Source organism: Stenella coeruleoalba, assembly GCF_951394435.1.
Source record: "Stenella coeruleoalba genome assembly, chromosome: X".
Classification (NCBI taxonomy): Eukaryota; Metazoa; Chordata; class Mammalia; order Artiodactyla; family Delphinidae; genus Stenella; species Stenella coeruleoalba.
Genome location: NC_137152.1, coordinates 112679683 through 112692355, shown reverse-complemented (window position 1 = coordinate 112692355; position 12673 = coordinate 112679683). Strand labels below are relative to the sequence as shown.

The 12673-nt window shown below is 45.9% G+C and overlaps 1 protein-coding gene across 1 annotated transcript in view; it reads left to right on the top strand.

The window, feature by feature from the left end:
• Positions 1–12673, top strand: part of FGF13 (fibroblast growth factor 13) — a 503531-nt gene that overhangs the window by 215742 nt on the left and 275116 nt on the right. The gene's annotated exons all lie outside the window — the stretch shown is intronic.

Here is a 12673-nt window from a genome sequence, read left to right as displayed (position 1 = left end):
ATTGAAGTGATCAGTCAGAGACTGTTATATCTACTATCCAGATGTGGAAATTGAGGTTCAAAGAGGTTAAATGTAGGCAGAGCAAACTCCCAGGTCTTTTGATCACCCCTGACTTTCTTGCTAAATTACTTTTTATAAGTCCAGCACACTGAGTTCATTCCCTTTCAACTGTTGAACATTTTGTTCTCCTGGAACAATTTATAAGTAGAATTGGGACCATGAATAATTGCTTACTAGTTTCAACTGCCCAGTGGATGCCAATCAAGATACAGGGGTTCTTTTCTCTCCAGGCCGTGTGCAGCCAAACATTTACTAAATTCAGGCCATATTTCAGTCTTCCGTCTAGTGCTCTTGCTGCTAATAACTCAACAAATAGCCACCATATATGGAATATTAGCCATTTGTCAGGTGCTGCCTTTGCCTGGTATCTGATCTTCGCAAGAACTCTGCAAGAGACGTATTACACCCACATTACAAATGGGGAAACTGAGGCTTGGAACTGTGAAGTAACTTTCCCAAGGTTACACAGAGAGTAAGCCGCAAAGGGAGCATTGGAAGTCATTGAATGTAGCTTCTGACCATTGCTTTTACTCACTCTGTCTCTTTAACTGGGAGAAGTCCGTTCCTAAGGAAATCAGTTGACGAAAATAAATACTAATCTTAGAAAAATGCAGTGGAATATGTACCTGGAAGGTGAAATTGTCAACTTATCTGCATCATCTAATTAGGTAATAGTCTTCTAGAATTGTATGGGAAAGCTTATGATGTGAGCCAAGCCTCTCTGGGGGTAACCCACAATCACTGTGTGCGCACAGAGGATGCTTGCGTTGCTGATTCTTGATACGAAACGATTTCTGACCTCCTATCTCTCGACCGCACCGAATCTGTTTTCTCCATTCCACGTATTAGTTTTGGTTCCTCTGTAATCACTTAATTGAAAACATGCTCACCAATAGAAGTCTCAGTTCCTGGATGCTTTCCAGATGAAGGGTTCATCACTTCTGTTGGCAAGTGGTGTTGATAAGCATCAGAATGAAGAGCCCTGGGTAGGTAGATCCTCTCTTCTAGGAATAGTCCCCTCTGTGCATGGAGCCAGCAGGAGCCCTGAACTGAACTGACTTCCTTCAGACTCCACTGCCCGAATGATCTGTAGACATCTATCACTTCTGTTGCAAGCTGTAGTTTACCCTCTTCACAGGAGCTGGCAGAGGTCAGCATCTGTGCTGGGGGAGCAGAGCAGCAGTGCTTAGACAAATCATCTTCATGACTCCACATGCTTTTAGGACTTAGGACTTTGATTGGGAAGGGTCAGTGCGTGTCCCGTGGACATCTCCTTGTGCAGCAGTGAAGAACGCCATTTTGGATGTAAAGATGGAGGGGGTGAAAGTCCAAGCCTTCTGTGACGCTGCAGGTCCATCCTGAGACTCTGTTTCGGAATACAGTTGGCTACCTTTTCCTGGGCTGTTCCTTGCAGGTGCACTCTGACTGCTCAGTGTGGGCTGCCTCTGTACACTTACTGCTTCATCTCAGCCCTCCCGCCACTTACAGGAGCCGCATCCTTAGAGCAATGGTGACCAGTAGCTTATGTGGGAGGTCACGCTGGGCAAAGGAGAACTGTGCATATGGGATAAGTAGTGAACACTTTCAATACATGGGACCGGAAGGAAGGAAGGAAGGAAGGGACAGATGGTTTTCAAAATTAAAAAGCTTTATTAATCCCATGGTGGTGGTAGGGTGTTGGGAAACGTTTATTCTTTTTTTTTTTTTTAAAGTACTGCCTCTCACCCACATCCTCTTTCTTTCCTTTCCTATTCTTTGAAGCCCCCTTGCTGGTGGCCCTTACTTCCTACACTTTATTTTATTTATTTATTTATTTATTTATTTATTTTGGCTGTGTTGGGTCTTCGTTTCTGTGCGAGGGCTTTCCCTAGTTGTGGCAAGCGGGGGCCACTCCTCCTCGCGGTGCACGGGCCTCTCACTATTGCGGCCTCCCTTGTTGTGGAGCACAGGCTCCAGACGTGCAGGCTCAGTAGTTGTGGCTCACGGGCCGAGCCGCTCCGCGGCATGTGGGATCTTCCCGGACCAGGGCTCGAACCCGCGTCCCCTGCATCGGCAGGCAGATTCTCAACCACTGCGCCACCAGGGAAGCCCCGGGAAACGTTTATTCTTAAAATTCTAGATTAACCCTTTCCTGAATAGAATAATACCAGTGAGAAAATTGCCACTGCTTTTTAGCCACTAAAAAATGTAATATCTAAGCATATTTGAGAAGCAGCAACACAGAAGCTGCTTTTTAATCCTTCATCCTGTAATTAGCGTTCCTCGCTCTAAGATGCAGCCTATGATCTATCGGCTACTCAGGAGCGCTGTAGAGGAGTTTTGAGCTGGAAAGGCCCTTGGATATGATCTAGTCTAGTGGGTCCGAAAGTTTTCATCACCAAGGGCACCCTTAATTAATTTTCCCCTGCATTCTATGTTTTAAAATGTCTGGCCTACTACGTAAAATACATTTATCGCATCATAATTTCTTTTCCCATTTCTTGTTGCTCAGGGCCATTGATAACCGCCGATTAGAGCATCTGGTCAGCATGAAATAATCAGTGTGACCACCGTAAGCTTATAGAATTCCTTCCCAAAGCAAAGGCACTCGTTGAGTTTCCCTGGGGTCTGCCAGATCTCAGGGATCTTTACAATCCAGCTCCCTTAGGCTTATTGAAGTGTTAAAAATAGCTCATAGACTCCCGTCCTGACCTTCTTGTAATCCTTGTGGAGAGCCAGTCACCTTTTTCTCCTATGAGGACAGGTGAGGAGACTCAGATTTGGGAGCCCAAGTGACTGGCCCAAGGTCACACACGCCTTAATGGCAAGGAGGACCAGAACTCACGTCTCCTGTGTCTCCCTCCTCTTTCTTCACATCCTCAATTTTCATGTGCTTTGAGTCTAAGCGCTTAATTAATATTGTCTTGTATTCTTTGGTGACAAGGACTTTTCAATGAGGAGATGGGAAGGAGAAAACGGCAAATTATATTTGGGTAACTTTGAGGATGGCAGTGTTGGCTACAGACCTTTTGGATAACAGAAGGCATCACGGAAGCTGGAATGAGAGTATAGTTTTGTGGAAAGGGCCCAGGCTTAGGAGTCAAGAATACATGGGTTCCGTGTCTTCCTCTGCACTTAGTGGCTGTGTGACCCTAGGTCAGTTCCTTACTACCCTGAACTTAGGTGTCTGGCCCACGTAAGCATTCCCTAAGTATTTGTTTGCTGAATCAGTAGAATCAGGACAGTGGTGCTTACCTCATGGGGCTGTGTGTGGATTGCATGAAATGATGTAAATGGATTTCCTATAATGTGCCTAACACATAAGAGATGGAAAAAATAAAAATCCACCATATGCATTCATTAAATAACCTGTAAAGTTATACTAATAACCAATTCTTAATTTTGAATTTGTACCCAGCCTCCTTTCCGGGAATAATTTCAGGCATCTCGCTATAGACTATCTCAGGCACTGTTGCTCCTGAAAAGGTTCATTTAGACAGTCAAAGAGTATCCGTGTCCTCCTGTACACACTGGCCCTGAGGGCTGAGAAGGCAGGCTGTTATTCTCAGCAGTGAAGTTCATTCTCCTCTTTTGCCTTCGTCCCTTTTCCAGTGATGGTCTTTGCTAAAATGATTAGAATTTGAATAAAAATACCCAAGGATGGCTCATTCCCAGTCCTTCTAGAGGGAGGGAAGATCCACTTAAGCTTTTGTTTTTTTCCTTCTTTTAGCCCCATGGCTCTGTGACTGTTGGATACTTTGTAGTTAACCAGGCCATTTTTGACAGATATACCTACTTCCCAGTAGGTCAGATAATAAAGCTTTAGCGGTGTGTTCTTTATGTGATTTTCATTGGAATCCATGTTTAGGAAACTTGGCAAGCTCATACTCTCTTAGCTCAGTGAAATGTTGAGACAGAGCCTTAACGGTAGGGCTTTGGTTGCCACATATGGCCCTGTGTGTAGGGTGCCACTCACGTTGACAAGAATGAGTTGTGCACAGCCTAGAAGATGAGATGGCCAGACCCTGCTACACATCCCACATTTCGGGTCGCAGAAGGCCTCTGTAGCCCCTCATCGCTGGCCGTGGGCTGTGAGGGTGAGGCAGTAACATCCTCATGCACAGCTCCGGAGCCCACTTTGATGCCCCGGAGAGGACCAGGTGGCCTAGTCTTTGATCACCACTCCCCTCTCCTGCCCCGGATAGCGCAACAAAAACACCCCACCAAAACCCACAAACCAGCCCCCCCAAAAAAATGCGTAGTGTGATTATTATGGAGGGTTTAGAGTCAGTAGGAGAGAGCAGGTGAGATTTACTGCGCCCCCCCCCCCCTGGAATTTTACGTGTAGAGTTGATAGAAATTTCATGAGCAGAGTAGAATCTTGGCTGGTCTAATGTTTGCAGAAACTGCTTGTCAGGCTCAAATGAAAATTTTTCATCTTGTAAATGGCCTAGAGCAATCTCGAAGATGAAAAGTTGTATGTTGCAAGGCAGAACAAACAAACCAAATACTTGAAGAGCACCATGTCCAAGGAACCAGTATAATGAGAATTTCCCCGGTTTTGTGTTCCTTGCAGTATCTTGGGGCTTTTTTTTCCTTGTGAACTAAGGAGATGGAAAGTACCTTTGAGTCCAGTTAAGAATGGATTCTTAATTAACTGTCCAGAGATTTGTCTTGTGAGGTCAAATTCTGAGTCGGTTCTTTCTGTGGATAGGAAGAATTAGCTCTGTAACAAGCAAACAAAAGGTTATATTTCTTCTTACTGGCTTTTCTGAGGAAGCCAGGGGAGGAGAGGGCACCAAAGAGGACATTATCTCATTGCTCAAATGACCGGGTGTTTTGGACCCAGCTGAGTCATAGCTGACCTCAGGTCAAGGCTTCTAGGCTGCCTCCAAACTGTCCCTTTCTTTGTCAAATTGTTATGTACGGTTGTGTGTGTGTGTGTGTGTGTGTGTGTGTGTGTGTGTGATCATACTCCTGCCTTGGCCCTGTGGGAGGCACCCTTCCCAGTGGAGTTAGCACTCTACTTATTAACTCGGGCAGGCGTTTTGCTCCCAAGGAGAGAGTGCAGGAGAGGGGGCCTGGGCTCTGGGGTCTTAGCTCGGACATTTATTACATATATGCCTTGGGGCCAATGGCTTATCCTCTTAGCCTCAGCTGGCTTGTCTAAGAAATGCAGAGAATAATAATACCAACTTCCAAGGGTTGTTTCATGGCTCAAATGAGATATTCCACGTAAAGACCCTTCTCGCCATGCCAGGGATATAAGGAAGTAGCTGCTCAGTGAAAGATAGATGAGAATCGCAGGGTTTTGCAGGATAAGGATTGCCTGGGCTTGGAGACTATTTCTTTGAATGCCGCACTAGTGAGGAGACCTCATCTTCTGGGCCAGTGAGTTGCTCGGGGAAGAGTCCTGACACACGGCTACCGGATGCAGGTTGAAGTGCTGTCTGGTGCTCCTTAGTTTGGGGCATTGGTATCAAGGGACTCCCTGTGAAAGAGGCCTGAGTATAGATACAGAGTGGAGAGGGCCCTCAGACACCTGCAGAGCAGCAAAAGTGCCACTTTTTCAGAGGAATGAGAGGTCATAGGCAGAACCCAATCTGGCCATGAGTTTGGGGAGCAGGGACTTGTCACCTGAATGCCATCCTGTGAGGTTCGAGAACTTTCTCTCTGGACCATGCTGAGGATTTGCAATTTGTGAAACATGAAGCAGCATCTGTGGTTTCTTGCTTTTAGCAGATGAATAAAGGGGGAGGTCTTTTCACTGAAGTGCTGCTCTGGGCCAGTTGACCTATGGCTTGGTTTCCATAAATACATTTTCACTAGCAGCTTCGGCAATGCCAACAGGAGGTCATGCTAGTTCCAGATTCATTATTTCCTGGCACTGTCTCAACCAAGCATGAAAATCTTCATCAGATTTTTGGGCTTTGTTTGGGGAAATGGCTTTAAATACCAGCTTTTCTTCGAGCCCTTTAAAAGCAAAGTAAAATTAAAATTACACTTAAACCCAATCCCCCTGAGGACGGGGAAACCTCTGCCTATGCCTCTCAAGGCCTGGTGGACAAGCTTCTCATCAGAGCCTCTCTGGCATTTCCCTTGCTCTGAAGTCCAGCCCACAGGAGGAGCGGGGTAGAAAAGACTGCATTGCAATCTTCCCTAAGCATCTAGGTTTAGGGCCTAATTTGTAAATAGACAGTTTCTTGGAAGTACATCAAGGTCAGCCTCAAATCAGAACATCTCTTGGGGAGAAATCTGTATTTAGATGTTTCATTTAAAAATTCATCATCGAATAACAAGTATTTTGTTGCAGCTCCTACTTGATACGTTCCAAATTCTCCCTAATTCGTTTTTGATTACAGTGATGTCATTAATAGTGGATGGAGTGGAGAGGACAAGATTGTGCCAGGGCCTCGGCGGCGGACAGAGGGCGGCACAGGCAGACAAGTCCTGGCTCCCTGGGACTGCCGAAGCGAGCGACTCTCAGGCTAAGAGCTTACCTCCTTTTTCTGGATGCCTGTTATTTGCATCCTAGAACTGCTGTGATTTGGCCAGGAGAAAGGCCTTTTTAAGTAGTGGGCAGGAAATGAACTACTGAAAAGGTATTTGGCAAGCAGATTGTTTCCCCCGAAGGTTGGAAGAAGTGTCTGTAATGACAGCCAACACTTTCCCCATTCTCTCCTCATCCCATTCCAGTCATCCCTCCATTGAGACTACTCTTGTCAAGGTCGCCAGTGACCTCCTGTGTGGCCCAGTAAAATGGTCTTCTCTTTCCTCATCTCATTTATCTGTTAATCGCATCCATGATTGACTGCTCTCTTGTTTTGGCTTAGTTGATTTCGCGTTCTCCTGGTTCTCCTTCCTCACCGGCTACTCCTTCTCGGCCTCCTTTACTGGCTTATCCTCCTCTAAGCAATCGCTAAATGGTAGGACCCTTGGCGCTTGCTTCTGGCCTTTCTCCTCTTCTCCATCTCTGCATACGCTGCCCTGGTGCTCTCATCTATTGGTGCTTTGACGTTTTGTGCAGTTGACGGCCATATTTCTTCCTCCAGTCCTCATCTCTTCTCCCAGATGTGTTGTGCTAAATATTCTGTCTAAAGCAGAAGACTGAAGTAGGGCTGCCTGTGAGGCACACTGATGGTTTAATGGCCTTTTCTTTTTCCTTGGCCTTTGAGTTCCCATTTCTAGATCATTCACCTAGAGAGACTCTTTCAACAAACATTAACAGATTATCTACACTGTGTCAGACACAGTGCTAGCTGCTGTAGAAATTGGGGGTTGGGGGAGAGCCAGTTGCAGTGCACTGGGCTATGTGTATGCACAGGATGGTAGAGAAGTGTGTGTTCACCATGCAGTCATGAGTATGTCCATCTTCCTCGCAGATATTCATTTGGCGAATATTAACTGGGATCTTTCAGTGCACCAGGTGCTATGCTGTGTAAGCCTGTCACACCAGTTATGTAAGAGGACCAATCGAGAGAGATGGCCTGGCTTTACAGGGAGGTGTTCTCTTAGGCAGAGAAAAAGAAAGCCAAAGTCACCCTCATTCTCACCTCCACCCCATAGGAAGTGCTTAATTAATATTGGTTGAATGAATGAATGAACGTATTATAGTGTAAGCAGGAGTTAGCCAGAATCTGTGCTGGCTAGCCATTAGGCAAGCCACTGGGGCTGGAGAGATGAATGATACCAGGGCCCTGCCGTCAGGGAGCTCAGGTCACAGTCTAATGCAAGAGATTGAAATGTTAACAAGTCAGTGCCACTGGTGGTATCACTGTTATAATAACAGCTAATGCTTCTTGAGCCCTTATGTCCAGGTAATACTTCATGGGAATTAAGTATTCAAGTATTATGTCCAGGTAATATTTCATGGGAATTATCCCCTTTAATCTTTACAATAACTCTATGTGAGATCTTTGATTAGTCCCCACTTTTCAGATGAAGAAACCATCACAGTGAGGTTAAATATTTTTAAAAAGGGACAAAGGCAAGATTCAGAACAGGCCAATGGGCTCTAACACTTGGGCTCTTAAGTGCTGTTGACATTGTCTTTGGGGCTGGGCTGAAGCTTGAGGGAATTTTGGCAAGCATCAGTAAGATCACTGTGGGAGAGCTCTTTTTGTGCAAAGAGAGGGAGCCCAGGGATGGAGTTTTAGGGAGAAGTAGTAGAATGTAGTAGGCTTGATGGTCCATGTAGCACACCCTGTGCAGACTGTGGGGCCTTATGTCCAAAAGATGATTGAGCCTGAGTAAGAATTTTGAGATGATTCATCTCTGCTCAGATGCCACAGTGGGACCTTGGCATCACCCAGTATGCCTTGGCCCTGTCTGTGGCCCTAAGGATCCATAAGGGACCCAGGAGAAGCAGTGGAGAGATTCAGTCTTCACAAGTATTTCTTGAACCCTCTGCCCAGCCGGGCTGTACACTTGCAGATGGAAGCAGCAGGGCCTGCAAGTGTGGCTGATGCAGATTCAGGTGAAACACACACCACATAGGTTCCATTTGTCTCAGTGATGCGACACTGTTAAAAAAAGACAAAGCTACGGTGACGTAGATCAAGGCAGTTGTCAGGAATTAGGAGTTAGGCAGGCAAGTAGCACGAGCAGGGAGTGTTTTGGAGTGATAGATCGTGTAGACCGTGGTGGTATTTCCCTGAATCTATACATGTGTTAAAACTCATAGAACCGTACACCAAGAAGAGTCAGGTTTACTGTATGTTAATTTTTAAAAGCAAAATTTCAGAAAGAGCCAAGGCCACCTACATAGTTTTTATTTCTCATCTCTTAGTTCCTGCACAGAAACATGGGCACTTATAGCCTTTGATGACTTGGCAGGGCTGGAAGAAGGCTAATAAGGAAGACTGCTTGAACTTGGCCCTTGATTCTTTTTCAGTCATGAGAAGCTAATTTATCCTCCCATGTACCATCTCTGTTGTTAAGCTACCGAATGCCCTTATTTGGAAGATGCCACATAGGCAATGTGGGATGACGCGTGATGCTGGGGCACACTCCAGGGAAGTAGTGTGAAAAGAGCATCGTTGCCCAAGTTGGAGCCCACGATCCTCAAATGCTCCCCTTTGCAGCTTTTTCTCAGTGTCAGATGTGACTTCAGTTCCTGTTAGTACTTGCAGCCCAGAGCAGGCAGACCTTGACTTCCATAGGCCCTGACCCCTCGGGAGGGGTCACCCACCAAGCTTTCTGCAAAGATTAATGACTCTGGAACCTTCAGTTCAGGTGCTCTAGGGCAGAAGGAGCACTCGTTTCTGCCAGACTGGGGAGCTGTCCTTTTCCCCTCTCCCTCTCTTGTTTCTTGTCCTGAAGTCCTTAGTCCAGAGCAGGAGGAAAGAGAGGGAATGATTTGTCACCAATTATACTGTAACTGGACTAGCTTCGGTAATATGCATAGTATTTTTTCCAAGCTCCTCCCCTTACTGGTTGTTGCACTTTTGGCAAGGCACTTAACCTTCTTTGATTCTTTCCTCATCTGGGACATGTGGATAACAATATCTTCCTTGCATAACTTCCAGACAGACCGTTTGGGTCAAATGTCAAAGTGCTGGGCACATTCGTATGATGATAAGGATGAGTTTAATAGGATTTATGCTGGACTAGCTTGGACACCTACCATTTCTTCCCTTGGGATTGCGTGTTGTGATTTCCAACCTACTCAGCCACCCAATGGCGGACACAGTTTTGAAACCTAGAGCCCATTTCATCCAGTTTATTTTCAAAGCCGTGAGCAGAGAGCCACGCTCCGTGAGCAAAGCACTTTTGAAAGAAAATACAAATTCCCATCAAGGTATTCTGACATGTTAGACAGGATGCCGAATTGTTACTGTGCTACGGAATAATTAGGCAGCATTGAAAAGTAGTTTCTATCACGACAGCAATTCATTTGTGCTTACCTGCAATCACGCCAAGCATCTCTTGAGGTGTGGTCATTTGGGGGCAGAACGACCAGGCTTCTTCATCCCTATCAACTTTTTGAGGCGAAGGCATCCTCTCCTGTGACTATGGGCCCACTCTCTCCTCTCCTCCGAACTCCCGTGACATTTTGCTGGGACCACCCTTACAGCTGTTGCTGTGTTTTTCCTATGGCATCATTGCTCCTCTATTTGCCGCATCCCTGATTGGTCTAGAAGCCCTTCCAGGGTGAGCACTATGAGTGTGTCGTGCCTTGTGCATGGCTGGTATCTGGGATTTAGCTCTTGAGTTGAAAGTTAAAAGAGGTTACATTGAATTCTAAGAAAACAGTGGCTTCTTTTTCATTTAGGAAAGCAAAACTAAATGTGTTGATTACAGAAAATTTTGAAATATTGATTAGCAAAACAGAGAAAATGAAGATCAGCTATGATGCACCACTTAGGTCAACAGGTTCATCACTTAATCCAGCTTCCTGTGTGTGTACAGTTACTATGGTTGACGCTGTGAACCTCAAGATGATATGGCGTGGCCTGTGCCCTCAACCACCTCACAGACTGGTGGGGAAGACAGATACATGAGCCTCATCCTGCAGGCATTTGGGAGCCAGTACAAGTTTTGAGCAGGACACTGATGAGACGGAAATATTTAAGGGATATTTATCCGACAGCAGTACGCAGGATGGTGTGAAGAAAGCGAGGCCCAAAGCATAGAGGCCAGTGAGGAAGCCATCGCTAAGAGGCCACACATGTGCTATTTGGCCTGAAGATTAAGATGATGTCACTCAACCAGAGTGACCTCCTTCCCGATTTACTCACCCTGGGGGCTTCCAAGAGTGAGACTTAGAGGGTAGCCTTGCCCCATTCACATTGACTGAGCACCAAGACCCTGAAGGAGCCCCGCATTGTAAGGGCGGCAGGCAACGCTTTCTCTCTCTCTCTCTGACTGGCTGAGCTCCCAGGCCACACCGCAGAACCTGAGTCCTGGGGGGGACTTTTCTTTAACCCGCAAGGCAGCCACTGGGGATCCATGTTAAGAAATGTCTTGGAGAATCTTCCCCAAGTCTATCCCTGTGACTCTCCAAGAAATGGAGATTTTCTAGATTTTAAATTTAGAATTCCCTGGCTGTCCAGTGGTTTGGACTCTGTATTTTCACTGCCGAGGGCGTGGGTTTGGTCCCCGGTCAGGGAACTAGGACCCTGCGGGCCGTGTGGTGCGACCAGAGGAAAAAAAAAAAAAAGAAATTTAGATTTTCTTAAAAATCAGAATGCTGCTGGTCAGAATGGTATAGACCCAAAGCCATTTCAAGCTAGAAGAGCCATGGAGACCTGTCATTCTATAGACGAGTTAAGGAGACCCGGAAAGGTCATACTTGCCCAAGGTCTTGGTATCGTGAGTAGGTGGCAAAGGTGGGCCTCAAATTTTACTCCCGACTCCTTCTACCACGACCCGGCCACTAAATGCAAGTTGCTTCCAGGCTGGAGAAGATGGCTGAGCCTCTGCAAACCAAGGCCTTTAGAGCTGGGGGACAGCAACAAAGCCCAGACTCGAGGGACTCTGGTTGATGGTCACCGACACAGTGCTGCGATTTCAAAACAACCAGGAAGCAAACAAACTCAAAACTTAACACAAGCAAACACATTGCACTCCTTTTAGACATTTCCCCCTTCTCTCTTGTGCTGGAGTTATTTTTCAGTTTATTTCAGGAAAGGGGTTTGGTTTTAATGGCACCGTAAACTGGGATCTGGGATGGCAGGCTGGGATTAGTGGGCTTGTTTTGCTGTAAAAGGTACTAACCTCTTCTGGCTTTATAGCTCGTACCACTTATCTTCGAGACCATATCTAGGCTTAAAGGGCCACTGTTGGGAGTGACAAGTATACCATTGGAACCAATCTCAGGAACAGTAAATGGCTAAAGCCTGCCTTCAGGAGAGGTGAGCTACCCTAAATTCCATAGAGGAGTGACCTTTTTGATGAGGGGGGTAGTTTGCTGCTGGTTTTTCAATCCATGTGTACCTAAGCTCTTAGGAAATGGACGTGGGAAAACAGGAGCTACATTTCTTAGAAACTGAGCTCTGGTCATTCTTTCCTATTCATATGCTTGTTTGTTTTTATTTGAGCCCACAAACTTATTTCTGAATGCTGCAAATCACCCTTTGTCAGGCTCTTACTAGACATATACATTTAGGGTCCACTTGAGGAGAAGTACACCCTGAGTTTTTGGAAACAGTGAATTCTCCTGTCTCTGTATCCTTGGGTAAAACTGGAAACACGAAGGCTTTTGTGTATCGATTTACAGAGCTGATGACTCTATTCAGATGTAGCTACCTTAGGTCTGTTGGAGGCCTGGAGCCGTTTGGCGATAGAGAATTGTTTTCACGTTTGGAAGAAAACTCAGCCCCAAAATGAGACAATGTGACACGTTCTTTTTTATTTAACATCTTTATTGGAGTATAATTGTTTTACAATGGTGTGTTAGTTTCTGCAGTATAACAAAGAGAATCGGCTATATGTATACATATATCCCCATATCCCCTCCCTCTTGCGTCTCCCTCCCTATCCCACCCCTCTAGGTGGTCACAAAGCACCGAGCTGATCTCCCTGTGCTATGGGGCTGCTTCCCACCAGCTATCTACTTTACATGTTCTATTTGTAATGAGTGTATTTTCCTGTTTCAGCTTAGAGGTGTTGGTTCGTCATTTTGATTCTTGAC